Source organism: Festucalex cinctus, chromosome 11 (genome assembly GCF_051991245.1).
Source record: "Festucalex cinctus isolate MCC-2025b chromosome 11, RoL_Fcin_1.0, whole genome shotgun sequence".
Classification (NCBI taxonomy): Eukaryota; Metazoa; Chordata; class Actinopteri; order Syngnathiformes; family Syngnathidae; genus Festucalex; species Festucalex cinctus.
Genome location: NC_135421.1, coordinates 3237592 through 3256298, shown reverse-complemented (window position 1 = coordinate 3256298; position 18707 = coordinate 3237592). Strand labels below are relative to the sequence as shown.

Genomic DNA, 18707 nt, shown 5'->3' with positions numbered 1-18707 from the left:
TGCCGCAAAGTCTGAAGATTTTTCGTGACAATAAAAGTTGCATGAACTTGACCGAGATGATCCTATCTTCTCAAAATTTCACACATTTGATGAGAGTCCAGCCCTAAAGACATCTACGAACTTATATTTCATCTTACTGATAGCGCCACCTAGTGGCAATTTTTTTTCTTACGAATTTTCTTGTACATTTTTTCTCCAAACACGTTAACTGGACCAACCTCATATTTGCTCAGATGAGGGTTTCGGCCTTCATGATGTCACAACACGAAGTTTGTGAGTTTTCGCGAATTGCTGTGGGTGTGGCTAAGCGCTGTTCGCCAAGAAAATAACGCCAGTTTTGAGGGTCTGAACATGCACAGAAACTCATGAAACTTGGCACACACATCTGGCCTGGTAAAATGAGCAATATTTTATTGTTGATTGTGCTATTTTTACAAAAATGACTCAATAGCGCCCCCTAGAAGTTTTTAACGAAGCAGCCCCGGTTGTACGTTTAAGCAAGAACGACGAATATTTTTAGGTGTATGAGGGAGCCCAAGACCTACAAAAAAGTCTCTTGGACCCGTATGCTAAAATGAACAGGAAGTGAGCTACGAATTTTTGAATGTCCCATTTTTGACGATTTTTGCACATTCACAGGGGGCAGACTTTTGCCCACTTCTCCTACACGTTTCATCTGACTGAGTTAAGACTTGACCTGGACCATGTCAAGACCTGAGCCAACGACAGGGGGAAAAATCTTGACCTTTCGAAATACTATATGATGAAGGCGGGGCATCAAAATTTGTGTTTCGCACTGAAAAAGGATATGCTTAATAACTCCCCGGTACATGCTCCAAAAAATCCCAAACTTGACATGTATGTTTATCGTCAAGGCCTGAAGCTATCTCTATGACAACATTCAGTTATATATGTAGCGCCACCTAGCCCTTGAGGCATAAAAAAAAAATACCCCACATACGGTATTTTGTACAAAAAATGTAAACTCATTCTAAGTGTGATAACTCAGTCATTTATGAATATTCTTTTAGTTTCCACCACTCAAAATGTTCACTGGCATCAGACTTATCCAAACATATATATATTTTTATTTATTTTTGATAGCCTCTGTGGACATTAAAAGCAATATCGTGAATGAAGGATATGCTTAATAACTCCACGGTACATGCTCCAAAAAAAATCCCACACTTGACATGTATGCTTATAATCAAGGCCTGAAGGTATCTCGATGACAACATTCAGTTATAAATACAGCGCCACCTAGCCCTTGAGGCTTATATAAAAAAAAAAACCCACATACGGTATTTTGTACAAAAAAATGTAAACTCATTCTAAGTGTGATGACTAAGTCATTTATGAATATTCTTTTAGTTTCCACCACTCAAATTGTTCACTGGCTTCACACCGATCCAAACGTATGTACGTTTCAATTTTGTTTTATTCATTTTTGATTGCCCCTTTGGACAATAAAAGTAACATTGTGCAATGAGTACAACGAGCGATGATGTATATATACACTTTTACAAAAAATACCAATCAGGGCAACTCATTGCCTAAAAATAAAAAAGGACGCTGATTTTTGCAGGTCTTAACAATCACCAAAACCCGTTGAGCTTGATACACACACTGGCAAAAAAATATTCTACATGTAAACGTTTATGATGCCATTTTCAAAGAAATTTTGCTTCCAATATGCCAGTACCCCAATGTGCCAGTACCCCAACGTGCAAGTACCCCAACGTGCAAGGACCCCAACGTGGCCCGGGCTGCGAGGGCCCTTTATAGCTGCTCGCAGCTCTAGTTATTCTTCTTCTTCTTCTTCTTCTCCGTAAACGATCACGATTTTGGGTACCTAAACATTTACGAAAACTCACCAAACTTTGCACACTCCTCAGGCCCGGCGAAAAATTTGATATTATGAAGTCGTCATAACAACGCGACTCTATAGCGCCCCCTAGCATAGAAAAATAAAAACCAAGCCCGGCATGTTTGAGCTAGAGCAACGAAAATTGGCAGGCACGTGTAGCACGCCGAGACGCACAAAAAAGTCTATTGGGACCATGTAGCTAAAATGTACAGGAAGTGAGCTATGAATTTTTTAATGTCCAATTTTGGCCTATTTTGGCACATTCACTGTGGTCATGCTTTTTCCCCCTTTGCAAACATTTTTCATCCAATTGACTTCAAACTTGGCATTTATCATCTCAAGACCTGAGAGAACAACTGGGGAAAAAATCTTGCCTTTTCGAAATACTATATGACGGGGGCGGGGCATCAAATATTGCCTTTAAAATTTCATTTGTCCAGAAAGAGCAAATGCTTAATAACTCCCATGTTCAAGCTCCAAAAAATCTCAAACTTCTCAGGCAACTTAATAGTCACGGCCTAAAAACATCTATATGATAAAATTCAGTTATCCATGTAGCGCCACCTAGTGGTAACAATAATTGTCATACTTTACGTTTTTAGCTACTGTGCTGAGCTCGTTGAAGGGATCCAGTTGAAAATTGGTCAGAAAAGCCTTAAGATGTTGATCATGCCCCACACCGAATATTGTAACTTTTCGCCAAAGGGCGTGGCCGCTACGGTGCCGCAAAGTCTGAAGATTTCTCGTGACAACAAAAGCTGCATTAACTTGACCGAGATGATGCTATCTTCTCAAAATTGTACACAATTGATGAGAGTCCAGCCCTAAAGACATCTACAAACTTATATTTCATCTTACTGATAGCGCCACCTACTGGCAATTTTTTTTCTTACGATTTTTCTTCAATGTTTTTCTCCAACCATGTTAACTGGACCTACCTCATATTTGCTCAGATGAGGGTGTCGGCCTTCATGCTGTCACAACACGAAGTTTGTGAGTTTTCGCGAGTCGCTGTGGGCGTGGCTAAGCGCTGTTCGCCAAGAAAACAACGCCAATTTTGAGGGCCTAAACTGGCACAGAAACACACGAAACTTGGCACACACAGCTGGCCTGGCAAAATGAGCAATTTTTTATCGGCGATTGTGCTATTTTTACAAAAATGACTCAATAGCGCCCCCTAGAAATCTTTAACGAAACAGCCCCAGTTGTACGTTTAAGCAAGAACGACGAATATTTTTAGGTGTATGAGGGAGCCCAAGTCCTACAAAAAAAGTCTCTTGGACCCATATGCTAAAATGAACAGGAAGTGAGCTACGAATTTTTGAATGTCCCATTTTTGACAATTTTTGCACATTCACAGGGGGCAGACTTTTGCCCACTTCTCCTACACGTTTCATCTGACTGAGTTAAGACTTGACCTGGACCATGTCAAGACCTGAGCCAACGACAGGGGGAAAAATCTTGACCTTTCGAAATACTATATGATGAAGGCGGGGCATCAAAATTTGTGTTTCGCACTGAAAAAGGATATGCTTAATAACTCCCCGGTACATGCTCCAAAAAATCCCAAACTTGACATGTATGTTTATCGTCAAGGCCTGAAGCTATCTCTATGACAACATTCAGTTATATATGCAGCGCCACCTAGCCCTTGAGGCATAAAAAAAAAATACCCCACATACGGTATTTTGTCCAAAAAATGTAAACTCATTCTAAGTGTGATAACTAAGTCATTTATGAATATTCTTTTAGTTTCCACCACTCAAAATGTTCACTGGCATCAGACTTATCCAAACATATATATATTTTTATTTATTTTTGATAGCCTCTGTGGACATTAAAAGCAATATCGTGAATGAAGGATATGCTTAATAACTCCACGGTACATGCTCCAAAAAAAATCCCACACTTGACATGTATGCTTATAATCAAGGCTTGAAGGTATCTCGATGACAACATTCAGTTATAAATACAGCGCCACCTAGCCCTTGAGGCTTATATAAAAAAAAAAAACCACATACGGTATTTTGTACAAAAAAATGTAAACTCATTCTAAGTGTGATGACTAAGTCATTTATGAATATTCTTTTAGTTTCCACCACTCAAATTTTTCACTGGCTTCACACCGATCCAAACGTATGTACGTTTCCATTTTGTTTTATTCATTTTTGATTGCCCCTTTGGACAATAAAAGTAACATTGTGCAATGAGTACAACGAGCGATGATGTATATATACACTTTTACAAAAAATACCAATCAGGGCAACTCATTGCCTAAAAATAAAAAAGGACGCTGATTTTTGCAGGTCTTAACAATCACCAAAACCCGTTGAGCTTGACACACACTGGCAAAAAAAATATTCTACATGTAAAGGTTTATTATGCCATTTTCAAAGAAATTTTGCTTCCAATATGCCAGTACCCCACAACCCGATTGTCCCATTTTTGATGATTTTTGCACATTTACAGGGGGCATACTTTTGCCCACTTCTTCTCCACGTTTCATCCAACTGAGTTAAGACTTGACCTGGACCATGTCAAGACCTGAGCCAACGACAGGGGGGAAAATCTTGACTTTTCGAAATACTATATGATGAGGGCGGGGCATCAAAATTTGTGTTTCACAATGAAAAAGGATATGCTTGATAACTCCCCGGTACATGCTCCAAAAAATCCCAAACTTGACATGTATGTTTATCGTCAAGGCCTGAAGGTATCTCTATGACAATATTCAGTTATATATACAGCGCCACCTAGCCCTTGAGGCATAAAATAAAATACCCCACATACGGTATTTTGTCCAAAAAATGTAAACTCATTCTAAGTGTGATAACTAAGTCATTTATGAATATTCTTTTAGTTTCCACCACTCAAAATGTTCACTGGCATCAGACTTATCCAAACATATATATATTTTTATTTATTTTTTATCGCCTCTATGGACATTAAAAGCAATATCGTGAATGAAGGATATGCTTAATAACTCCACGGTACATGCTCCAAAAAAAATCCCACACTGGACATGTATGCTTATAATCAAGGCCTGAAGGTATCTCTATGAAAACATTCAGTTATAAATAAAGCGCCATCTAGCCCTTGAGGCATAAAAAAAAAAAACACATACGGTATTTTGTACAAAAAATGTAAACTCATTCTAAGTGTGATAACTAAGTCATTTATTAATATTCTTTTAGTTTCCACTACTCAAATTGTTCGCTGGCTTCACACCGATCCAAACGTATGTATGTTTCCATTTTGTTTTATTCATTTTTGATTGCCCCTTTGGACAATAAAAGTAACATTGTGCAATGAGTATAACGAGCGATGATGTCTATATACACTTTTACAAAAAATACCAATCAGGGCAACTCATTGCCTAAAAATAAAAAAGGACGCTGATTTTTGCAGGTCTTAACAATCACCAAAACCCGTTGAGCTTGACACACACTGGCAAAAAAAATATTCTACATGTAAACGTTTATTATGCCATTTTCAAAGAAATTTTGCTTCCAATATGCCAGTACCCCAACGTGCCAGTACCCCAACGTGCAAGGACCCCAACGTGGCCCGGGCTGCGAGGGCCCTTTATAGCTGCTCGCAGCTCTAGTTATTATTATTATTATTCTTCTTTATTCTCCGCAAACGATCCCGATTTTGGGTACCTAAACATTCACGAAAACTCACCGAACTTTGCACACTCCTCAGGCCCGGCGAAAAATTCGATATTATGAAGTCGTCATAACAACGCGACTCTATAGCGCCCCCTAGCGTAGAAAAATAAAAGCCAAGCCCGGCACGTTTGAGCTGGAGCAACGAAAATTGGCAGGCACGTGTAGCACCCCGAGATGCACAAAAAAGTCTATTGGGACCATGTAGCTAAAATGTACAGGAAATGAGCTATGAATTTTTTAATGTCCAATTTTGGCCTATTTTGGCACATTCACTGTGGTCATGCTTTTTCCCCCTCTGCAAACATTTTTCATCCAATTAACTTCAAACTTGGCATTTATCATCTCAAGACGTGAGAGAACAACTGGGCAAAAAGTCTTGCCTTTTCGAAATACTATATGATGGGGGCGGGGCATCAAATATTGCCTTTAAAATTTCATTTGTCCAGAAAGAGCAAATGCTTAATAACTCCCATGTTCAAGCTCCAAAAAATCTCAAACTTCTCAGGCAATGTAATAGTCACGGCCTGAAAACATCTATATGATAAAGTTCAGTTATACATATAGCGCCACCTAGTGGTAACAATAAATGTCATACTTTACATTTTTAGCTACTGCGCTGAGCTCGTTGAAGGGATCCAGTTGAAAATTGGTCAGAAAAGCCTTAAGATGTTGATCATGCCCCATACCGAATATTGTAACTTTTCGCCAAAGGGCGTGGCCGCTACGGTGCCGCAAAGTCTAAAGATTTTTCGTGACAATAAAAGCTGCATTAACTTGACCGAGATGATCCTATCTTCTCAAAATTTCACACATTTGATGAGAGTCCAGCCCTAAAGACATCTATGAAGTTATATTTCATCTTACTGATAGCGCCAACTAGTGGCAATTTTTTTTCTTACGAATTTTCTTCTACGTTTTTCTCCAAACACGTTAACTGGACCTACCTCATATTTGCTCAGATAAGGGATTCGGCCTTCATGATGTCACAACACGAAGTTTGTGAGTTTTCGCGAATCGCTGTGGGCGTGGCTAAGCACTGTTCGCCAAGAAAACAACGCCAGTTTTGAGGGTCTAAACATGCGCAGAAACTCATGAAACTTGGCACACACATCTGGCCTGGTAAAATGAACAATATTTTATTGTTGATTGTGCTATTTTTACAAAAATGACTCAATAGCGCCCCCTAGGAATTTTTAATGAAGCAGCCCCGGTTGTACGTTCAAGCAAGATCTACGAAAATTTTTAGGTGTATGAGGGAGCCCAAGACCTACAAAAAAGTCTCTTGGACCCATATGCTAAAATGAACAGGAAGTGAGCTACGAATTTTTGAATGTCCCATTTTTGACGATTTTTGCATATTCACAGGGGGCAGACTTTTGCCCACTTCTCCTACACGTTTCATCTGACTGAGTTAAGACTTGACCTGGACCATGTCAAGACCTGAGCCAACGACAGGGGGAAAAATCTTGACTTTTCGAAATACTATATGATGAAGGCGGGGCATCAAAATTTGTGTTTCGCACTGAAAAAGGATATGCTTAATAACTCCCCGGTACATGCTCCAAAAAATCCCAAACTTGACATGTATGTTTATCGTCAAGGCCTGAAGCTATCTCTATGACAACATTCAGTTATATATGCAGCGTCACCTAGCCCTTGAAACATAAAAAAAAAATACCCCACATACGGTATTTTGTACAAAAAATGTAAACTCATTCTAAGTGTGATAACTAAGTCATTTATGAATATTCTTTTAGTTTCCACCACTCAAAATGTTCACTGGCATCAGACTTATCCAAACATATATATATATATTTTTTTATTTTTGATAGCCTCTGTGGACATTAAAAGCAATATCGTGAATGAAGGATATGCATAATAACTCCACGGTACATGCTCCAAAAAAAATCCCACACTTGACATGTATGCTTATAATCAAGGCCTGAAGGTATTTCTATGACAACATTCAGTTATAAATACAGCGCCACCTAGCCCTTGAGGCATAATATATAAAAAAAAAAAAACACATACGGTATTTTGTACAAAAAATGTAAACTCATTCTAAGTGTTAAAACTAAGTCATTTATGAATATTCTTTTAGTTTCCACCACTCAAATTGTTCACTGGCTTCACACCGATCCAAACGTATGTACGTTTCCATTTTGTTTTATTCATTTTTAATTGCCCCTTTGGACAATAAAAGTAACATTGTGCAATGAGTACAACGAGCAATGATGTATATATACACTTTTACAAAAAATACCAATCAGGGCAACTCATTGCCTAAAAATAAATAAGGACGCTGATTTTTGCAGGTCTTAACAATCACCAAAACCCGTTGAGCTTGACAGACACTGGCAAAAAAAATATTCTCCATGTAAACGTTTATTATGCCATTTTCAAAGAAATTTTGCTTCCAATATGCCAGTACCCCAACGTGCCAGTACCCTAACGTGCAAGTACCCCAACGTGCAAGGACCCCAACGTGGCCCGGGCTGCGAGGGCCCTTTATAGCTGCTCGCAGCTCTAGTTATTATTATTATTATTATTATTATTATTATTATTATTATTCTTCTTTATTCTCCGCAAACGATCGCGATTTTGGGTACCTAAACATTCACGAAAACTCACCGAACTTTGCACACTCCTCAGGCCCGGCGAAAAATTTGATATTATTAAGTCGTCATAACAATGCGACTCGATAGCGCCCCCTAGCGTAGAAAAATAAAAACCAAGCCCGGCACGTTTGAGCTAGAGCAACGAAAATTGGCAGGCACGTGTAGCACCCCGAGACGCACAAAAAAGTCTATTGGGACCATGTAGCTAAAATGTACAGGAAGTGAGCTATGAATTTTTTAATGTCCAATTTTGGCCTATTTTGGCACATTCTCTGTGGTCATGCTTTTTCCCCCTTTGCAAACATTTTTCATCCAATTGACTTCAAACTTGGCATTTATCATCTCAAGACCTAAGAGAACAGCTGGGCAAAACATCTTGCCTTTTCGAAATAGTATACGACGGGGGCGGAGCATCAAATATTGCCTTTAAAATTTCATTTGTCCAGAAAGAGCAAATGCTTAATAACTCCCATGTTGAAGCTCCAAAAAATCTCAAACTTCTCAGGCAACGTAATAGTCACAGCCTGAAAACATCGATATGACAAAATTCAGTTATACATATAGCGCCACCTAGTGGTTACAATAAATGTCATACTTTACGTTTTTAGCTACTGTGCTGAGCTTGTTGAAGGGATCCATTTGAAAATTGGTCAGAAAAGCCTTAAGATGTTGATCATGCCCCACACCGAATATTGTAACTTTTCGCCAAAGGGCGTGGCCGCTACGGTGACGCAAAGTCTGAAGATTTTTTGTGAAAATAAAAGCTGCATTAACTTGACCGAGATGATCCTATCTTCTCAAAATTTCACACATTTGATGAGAGTCCAGCTCTAAAGACATCTACTAACTTACATTTCATGTAACTGATAGCGCCACCTAGTGGCAATTTTTTTTATTACGAATTTTCTTCTACGTTTTTCTCCAAACACGTTAACTGGACCTACCTCATATTTGTTCAGATGAGGGATTCGGCCTTCATGATGTCACAACACGAAGTTTGTGAGTTTTCGCGAATCGCTGTGGGCGTGGCTAAGCACTGTTCGCCAAGAAAACAACGCCAGTTTTGAGGGTCTAAACATGCACAGAAACTCATGAAACTTGGCACACACATCCGGCCTGGTAAAATGAGCAATATTTTATTGTTGATTGTGCTATTTTTACAAAAATGACTCAATAGCGCCCCCTAGAAGTTTTTAACGAAGCAGCCCCGGTTGTACGTTTAAGCAAGAACGACGAATATTTTTAGCTTGTATGAGGGAGCCCAAGACCTACAAAAAAGTCTCTTGGACCCATATCCTAAAATGAACAGGAAGTGAGCTACGAATTTTTGAATGTCCCATTTTTGACGATTTTTGCACATTCACAGGGGGCAGACTTTTGCCCACTTCTCCTACACGTTTCATCCGACTGAGTTAAGACTTGGCCTGGACCATGTCAAGACCTGAGCCAACGACAGGGGGAAAAATTTTGACTTTTCGAAATACTATATGATGAGGGCGGGGCATCAAAATTTGTGTTTCACAATGAAAAAGGATATGCTTGATAACTCCCCGGTACATGCTCCAAAAAATCCCAAACTTGACATGTATGTTTATCGTCAAGGCCTGAAGTTATCTCTATGACAACATTCAGTTATATATGCAGCGCCACCTCGCCCTTGAGGCATGAAAAAAAAATACCCCACATACGGTATTTTGTACAAAAAATGTAAACTCATTCTAAGTGTGATAACGAAGTCATTTATGAATATTCTTTTAGTTTCCACCACTCAAAATGTTCACTGGCATCAGACTTATCCAAACATATATATATTTTTATTTATTTTTGATAGCCTCTATGGACATTAAAAGCAATATCGTGAATGAAGGATATGCTTAATAACTCCACGGTACATGCTCCAAAAAAAATCCCACACTTGACATGTATGCTTATAATCAAGGCCTGAAGGTATCTCTATGACAACATTCAGTTATAAATACAGCGCCACCTAGCCCTTGAGGCTTATATAAAAAAAAAACCCACATACGGTATTTTGTACAAAAAATGTACACTCATTCTAAGTGTGATAACTAAGTCATTTATGAATATTCTTTTAGTTTCCACCACTCAAATTGTTCACTGGCTTCACACCGATCCAAACGTATGTACGTTTCCATTTTGTTTTATTCATTTTTGATTGCTCCTTTGGACAATAAAAGTAACATTGTGCAATGAGTACAACGAGCGATGATGTATAGATACACTTTTACAAAAAATACCAATCAGGGCAACTCATTGCCTAAAAATAAATAAGGACGCTGATTTTTGCAGGTCTTAACAATCACAAAAACCCGTTGAGCTTGACACACACTGACACACACTGGCAAAAAAAATATTCTACATGTAAACGTTTATTATGCCATTTTCAAAGAAATTTTGCTTCCAATATGCCAGTACCCCAACGTGCCAGTACCCTAACGTGCAAGTACCCCAACGTGCAAGGACCCCAACGTGGCCCGGGCTGCGAGGGCCCTTTATAGCTGCTCGCAGCTCTAGTTATTATTATTCTTCTTTATTCTCCGCAAACGATCGCGATTTTGGGTACCTAAACATTCACGAAAACTCACCGAACTTTGCACACTCCTCAGGCCCGGCGAAAAATTTGATATTATTAAGTCGTCATAACAATGCGACTCGATAGCGCCCCCTAGCGTAGAAAAATAAAAACCAAGCCCGGCACGTTTGAGCTAGAGCAACAAAAATTGGCAGGCACGTGTAGCACCCCGAGACGCACAAAAAAGTCTATTGGGACCATGTAGCTAAAATGTACAGGAAGTGAGCTATGAATTTTTTAATGTCCAATTTTGGCCTATTTTGGCACATTCACTGTGGTCATGCTTTTTCCCTCTTTGCAAACATTTTTCATCCAATTGACTTCAAACTTGGCATTTATCATCTCAAGACCTGAGAGAACAACTGGGCAAAACATCTTGCCTTTTTGAAATACTATATGACGGGGGCGGGGCATCAAATATTGCCTTTAAAATTTCATTTGTCCAGAAAGAGCAAATGCTTAATAACTCCCATGTTCAAGCTCCAAAAAATCTCAAACTTCTCAGGCAACGTAATAGTCACGGCCTGAAAACATCTATATGATAAAATTCAGTTATACATATAGCACCACCTAGTGGTTACAATAAATGTCATACTTTACGTTTTTAGCTACTGTGCTGAGCTTGTTGAAGGGATCCATTTGAAAATTGGTCAGAAAAGCCTTAAGATGTTGATCATGCCCCACACCGAATATTGTAACTTTTCGCCAAAGGGCGTGGCCGCTACGGTGACGCAAAGTCTGAAGATTTTTTGTGAAAATAAAAGCTGCATTAACTTGACCGAGATGATCCTATCTTCTCAAAATTTCACACATTTGATGAGAGTCCAGCCCTAAAGACATCTACTGACTTATATTTCATCTAACTGATAGCGCCACCTAGTGGCAATTTTTTTTCTTACGAATTTTCTTCTACGTTTTTCTCCAAACACGTTAACTGGACCTACCTCATATTTGCTCAGATGAGGGTTTCGGCCTTCATGATGTCACAACACGAAGTTTGTGAGTTTTCGCGAATTGCTGTGGGTGTGGCTAAGCGCTGTTCGCCAAGAAAACAACGCCAGTTTTGAGGGTCTAAACATGCACAGAAACTCATGAAACTTGGCACACACATCTGGCCTGGTAAAATGAGCAATATTTTAATGTTGATTGTGCTATTTTTACAAAAATGACTCAATAGCGCCCCCTTGAAGTTTTTAACGAAGCAGCCCCGGTTGTACGTTTAAGCAAGAACGACGAATATTTTTAGGTGTATGAGGGAGCCCAAGACCTACAAAAAAGTCTCTTGGACCCATATGCTAAAATGAACAGGAAGTTAGCTACGAATTTTTGAATGTCCCATTTTTGACTATTTTTGCACATTCACAGGGGGCAGACTTTTGCCCACTTCTCCTACACGTTTCATCTGACTGAGTTAAGACTTGACCTGGACCATGTCAAGACCTGAGCCAACGACAGGGGGAAAAATCTTGACCTTTCGAAATACTATATGATGAAGGCGGGGCATCAAAATTTGTGTTTCGCACTGAAAAAGGATATGCTTAATAACTCCCCGGTACATGCTCCAAAAAATCCCAAACTTGACATGTATGTTTATCGTCAAGGCCTGAAGCTATCTCTATGACAACATTCAGTTATATATACAGCGCCACCTAGCCCTTGAGGCATAAAAAAAAAATACCCCACATACTGTATTTTGTACAAAAAATGTAAACTCATTCTAAGTGTGATAACTAAGTCATTTATGAATATTCTTTTAGTTTCCACCACTCAAAATGTTCACTGGCATCAGACTTATCCAAACATATATATATTTTTATTTATTTTTGATAGCCTCTGTGGACATTAAAAGCAATATCGTGAATGAAGGATATGCTTAATAACTCCACGGTACATGCTCCAAAAAAAATCCCACACTTGACATGTATGCTTATAATCAAGGCCTGAAGGTATCTCGATGACAACATTCAGTTATAAATACAGCGCCACCTAGCCCTTGAGGCTTATATAAAAAAAAAAAACCCACATACGGTATTTTGTACAAAAAATGTAAACTCATTCTAAGTGTGATGACTAAGTCATTTATGAATATTCTTTTAGTTTCCACCACTCAAATTGTTCACTGGCTTCACACCGATCCAAACGTATGTACGTTTCCATTTTGTTTTATTCATTTTTGATTGCCCCTTTGGACAATAAAAGTAACATTGTGCAATGAGTACAACGAGCGATGATGTATATATACACTTTTACAAAAAATACCAATCAGGGCAACTCATTGCCTAAAAATAAATAAGGACGCTGATTTTTGCAGGTCTTAACAATCACCAAAACCCGTTGAGCTTGACACACAGTGGCAAAAAAAAATTCTACATGTAAACGTTTATTATGCCATTTTCAAAGAAATTTTGCTTCCAATATGCCAGTACCCCAACGTGCCAGTACCCTAACGTGCAAGTACCCCAACGTGCAAGGACACACTCATCACACCTGGCAAAAAAAAAAAAATCCACATGTTTATCATGCCATTTTCAAAGAAATTCTGCTTCCAATGTGCCTGTACCCCAATGTGCAAGTACCCCAACATGCAAGTACCCCAACGTGGCCCGGGCTGCGAGGGCCCTTTATAGCTGCTCGCAGCTCTAGTTAGGGCCCGAGCAGCGACCGCTGCGAGGTCCCTATTGTTTTTGTAAAAATTATTATTATTATTAGGGCCCGAGCAGCGACCGCTGCGAGGTCCCTATTGTTTTTGTAAAAATTATTATTATTATTAGGGCCCGAGCAGCGAACGCTGCGAGGTCCCTATTGTTTTTGTAAAAATTATTATTATTATTAGGGCCCGAGCAGCGACCGCTGCGAGGTCCCTATTGTTTTTGTAAAAATTATTATTATTATAATTATTAGGGCCCGAGCAGCGACCGCTGCGAGGTCCCTATTGTTCCTGAAGGAATTCTTATTAGGGCCCGAGCAGCGGCGGCGGCGGTGCCGCTGCGAGGCCCTATTGTTTTTGTAGGAATTCTTCTTATTAGGGCCCGAGCAGCGGCGGCGGCGGTGCCGCTGCGAGGCCCTATTGTTTTTGTAGGAATTCTTCTTATTATTATTATTCTTATTATTATTCTTCTCCGCAAACAATCGCATTTTTGAGACACTAAACGTGACCGAAAACTCACCAAACTTTACACGCACATCAGGCCTGGCGAAAAATTTGATATTTTAAAGTCGCCATACATGATAACAGAAAAATGGCTCCTTAGCGCCCCCTACATAGGTTAAACGGATCCCTGTCCTGCTACGATTGTCCGACGGCTATGAAAATTGTGTGGCACCTGTAGCACATCCCAATGAACAAAAACCTCTTTGAAGTGTGTACCCTAAAATAGACAGAAAGTGAGGTATGAGTATTTAAATGTCCAATTTTGGCCCAGTTTTGCATATTTACAGGGGTCATACTTTTGCCCGCTTCTCCTACACGGTTAACCCGATTGACTTCAAACTTGGGATGTACCATCTCAACACCTGGGACAACATCATTGTGAAAAATGAAAAGTTTTTGATATACTATATGACAGCGGCGGCGCATCAAATTTAGAGTTTAAAAATTCTTACTTCACGAGGCATTGCCGGTTGTACGTTTAATCTAGAGCTACGAAAATTGGTACACATATGTAACAGACTATGACCTACAAAAAACTCTTTTTGAACCATATGCTAAACCTAACAGGAAGTCCACCATTTTGATTTATTTTGGAACGTGTTGCCATTTTTTTGGCCATTTCATTGGGGTCTTATTTTAACGAACTCCTCCTACAGTGTTTATCCGATCATCTTCAAACTTGGTGTGATTCATCTTAAGATGTTGAAGATGAAAAGTTATTGAAAGCTTTGTATTTCGTCGCACGCTGTTGTCATGGCATGCACTGTTTGCAAAGGAAAAAAAGTATCCTTAAAGAAGCATTGCCAGTTGTACGAAGCAGCTAGAGCTACGAAAATTTGTAGACATATGTAACAGCCCAAGATGTACAAAAAAGTCTCTTGGTGCCCTGTGCTAAACCCAACAGGAAGTCCCCCAGGGGCCGGGCATCACATTTTGAGCTAAAAAAACCTCCTCTTTAACAAAGCATACCCGGCTGTACGTTTCACCTAGAGTTACCAAAATTTGTAGAGGTATATAACAGCCCTCGAGGTACAAAAAACTCTTTTTGAACCATATGCTAAACCTAACAGGACGTCCGCCATTTTGATTTACTTTGGAATGTGTTGCCATTTTTTTTTGGCCATTTCATAGGAGTCATATTTTAACAAACTGCTCCTACAGAGTTTATCCGATCATCTTCAAACTTGGTGTAATTCATCTTAAGATGTTGAAAATGAAAAGTTATTGAAAGTTTTTTATTTCGGCACACGCTGTTATCGTGGCATGCACTTTTTGCAAAGGAAAAAAATCCTTCTTAATGAAGCATTCCCAGTTGTACGAAGCAGCTAGAGCGACGAAAAATTGTAGACATATGTAACAGCCCAGGATGTACAAAAATGTCTCTTGGTGCCATGTGCTAAACGCAACAGGAAGTCCCCCAGGGGCCGGGCATCACATTTTGAGCTAAAAAATTCCTCTTTAACGAAGCATTCCCGGTTGTACGTTTCACCTAGCGCTATGATAATTTGCAGGCATACATAAGAGCCCACGATGTACAAAAAAGTCTCTTGGAACCATGTGCTAAACCAAACAGGAAGTCTGCCATTTTGATTTATGATGGGATTTGTTGCCATTTTTTGTGGCCTTTTTCAGGGGTCATATTTTAACGAACCCCTCCTACAAAATTTATCCGACTGTCTTCAAACTTGGTGTGTTTCATCTTAAGATGTTTAAGATGCAAAGTAATCGAAAGTTTTTTATTTTGTAACACGCTGTTGCCATAGCAATGCATTGTTTGTCAAGTGCTGCTTTTTTTTTTTATACACATGAAAACTCATGAAACTTTGCAAACACATCAGACTCGTCATGAACATGAATTTTCAGAGATTTATTGTGCAATTTGCAATAAATAGCGCCCTCTAGACATTTTTATGAAGCCTTTCCGATTGTATGATTATGCTAGACCTACAAAAAAGTATTATGTAGCCATTTGCCAAACCAAAGAGGAAGTCCGCTATTTTGATTTTATTTTGGGAATTATACATCATTTTTGGCCTTTTTCATTAAACTTTGCACAGACAAGGCATGGAAAAAACTAACATTTTAAATGGTCCTTGTTCCATGTTACAGTACCCCGACGTGCCAGTACCCTGACGTGCAAGTAACCCAACGTTGTGCTCAATAGCGCCCTCTATGCATTTTTATGGAGCATTTCCAATTGTATGATTCAAGCGATACACAACTAAAGATGACTTGACCAAGATTTATGAAAACTGGGAGGCATACCTATTAGCTTAAGACCTACAAAAGGTATTCTGTAGCCGTATGCTAAACCTAAAAGGAAGTCCACCATTTTGAATTTATTTTGGGAATTGCACACCATATTTTGCGTTTTGATTATACTTTGCACACACAAGGCTTGTCAAAAACATTTTAGATGGTCTTGTCCTATTTGACAGTACCCCAACGTGCCAGTACCCCGACGTGCAAGTACCCCAACGTGGCCCGGGTTGCGAGGGCCCTTTATAGCTGCTCGCAGCTCTAGTTATTATTATTATTCTTATTATTATTCTTCTCCGCAAACAATCGCATTTTTGAGACGCTAAACGTGAACGAAAACTCACCAAACTTTACACGCACATCAGGCCTGGCGAAAAATTTGATATTTTAAAGTCGCCATACATGATAACAGAAAAATGGCTCCATAGCGCCACCTACATAGGTTAAACGGATCCCTGTCCCGCTACGATTGTCCTATGGCGACGAAAATTGTGTGGCACCCGTAGCACATCCAGATGAACAAAAACCTCTTTGATGTGTGTACCCTAAAATAGACAGAAAGTGAGGTATGATCATCTGAATGTCCAATTTTGGCCCAGTTTTGCACATTTACAGGGGTCATACTTTTGCCCGCTTCTCCTACACGGTTAACCCGATTGACTTCAAACTTGGGATGGACCATCTCAACACCTGGGACAACATCATTGTAAAAAATCTAAAGTTTTTGATATACTATATGACGGCGGCGACGCATCAAATTTAGAGTTTAAAAATTCTTACTTCACGAAGCATTGCCGGTTGTACGTTTAATCTAGAGCTACGAAAATTTGTACACATATGTAAAAGGCTATGACCTACAAAAAACTCTTTTTGAACCATATGCTAAACCTCACAGGAAGTCCGCCATTTTGATTTATTTTGGAACGTGTTGCCATTTTTTTGGCCATTTCATTGGGGTCTTATTTTAACGAACTCCTCCTACAGTGTTTATCCGATCATCTTCAAACTTGGTGTGATTCATCTTAAGATGTTGAAGATGAAAAGATATTGAAACCTTTGTATTTCGTCGCACGCTGTTGTCATGGCATGCACTGTTTGCAAAGGAAAAAAAATATCCTTAAAGAAGCATTCCCATTTGTACGAAGCAGCGAGAGCTACGAAAATTTGTAGACATATGTAACAGCCCAAGATGTACAAAAAAGTCTCTTGGTGCCCTGTGCTAAACCCAACAGGAAGTCCCCCAGGGGCCGGGCATCACATTTTGAGCTAAAAAACTCCTCTTTAACAAAGCATACCCGGCTGTACGTTTCACCTAGAGTTACCAAAATTTGTAGAGGTATATAACAGCCCTCGAGGTACAAAAAACTCTTTTTGAACCATATGCTAAACCTAACAGGACGTCCGCCATTTTGATTTACTTTGGAATGTGTTGCCATTTTTTGGGCCATTTCGTAGGGGTCTTATTTTAACGAACTCCTCCTACAGAGTTTATCCGATCATCTTCAAACTTGGTGTGACTCATCTTAAGATGTTGAGGATGAAAAGTTATTGAAAGCTCTTTATTTCGTCGCACGCTGTTGTCGTGGCATGCACTTTTTGCAAAGGAAAAAAATCCTTCTTAATGAAGCATTCCCAGTTGTGCGAAGTAGCTAGAGCTACAAAAATTTGTAGACATATGTAAAAGCCCACAATGTACAAAAAAGTCTCTTGGTGCCATGTGCTAAACCCAACAGGAAGTCCCCCAGGGGCCGGGCATCACATTTTGAGCTAGAAAACTCCTCTTTAACGAAGCATTCCCGGTTGTACGTTTCACCTAGCGCGATGATAATTTGCAGGCATACATAAGAGCCGACGATGTACAAAAAAGTCTCTTGGAACCATGTGCTAAACCAAACAGGAAGTCCGCCATTTTGATTTACGATGGGATTTGTTGCCATTTTTTGTGGCCTTTTTCAGGGGTCATATTTTAACGAACTCCTCGTACAAAGTTCATCCGACCGTCTTCAAACTTGGTGTCTTTCATCGTAAGATGTTTAAGATGCAAAGTTATCGCAAGTTTTATTTTGTCGCACGCTGCTGCTATAGCGATGCATTGTTTGCCAAGTAAAGTGCTGCTTTGTTTTTTTATCTATACATGTGTGAAAACTCATGAAACTTTGCAAACACATCAGACTTGTCATGAACATGAATTTTTAGAGATTTATTGTGCAATTTGCAATAAATAGCGCCCTCTAGACATTTTTATGAAGTATTTCCGATTGTATGATTCTGCTAGATTTGTGAAAATTAGGACAGACCCCTATCAGCAGAATACCTACAAAAAAGTATTATGTAGCCATTTGCCAAACCAAAGAGGAAGTCCGCTATTTTGATTTTATTTTGGGAATTATACATCATTTTTGGCCTCTTTCATTAAACTTTGCACAAACAAGGCATGGAAAAAACTAACATTTTAAATGGTCCTTGTTCCTTGTAACAGTACCCCAACGTGCCAGTACCCTGACGTGCAAGTAACCCAACGTTGTGCTCAATAGCGCCCTCTATGCAT

The 18707-nt window shown here is 39.3% G+C and overlaps 2 protein-coding genes and 1 long non-coding RNA gene across 8 annotated transcripts in view; 2 read left to right on the top strand and 1 right to left on the bottom strand.

Moving 5' to 3' along the window:
- The window catches only part of lmln (leishmanolysin-like (metallopeptidase M8 family)), a 216887-nt gene that overhangs the window by 16619 nt on the left and 181561 nt on the right, over window positions 1–18707 (bottom strand). The gene's annotated exons all lie outside the window — the stretch shown is intronic.
- Window positions 1–18707, top strand: part of LOC144030208 (uncharacterized) — a 114284-nt gene that overhangs the window by 21104 nt on the left and 74473 nt on the right. The gene's annotated exons all lie outside the window — the stretch shown is intronic.
- The window catches only part of LOC144030207 (uncharacterized), a 53225-nt gene that overhangs the window by 26729 nt on the left and 7789 nt on the right, over window positions 1–18707 (top strand). The gene's annotated exons all lie outside the window — the stretch shown is intronic.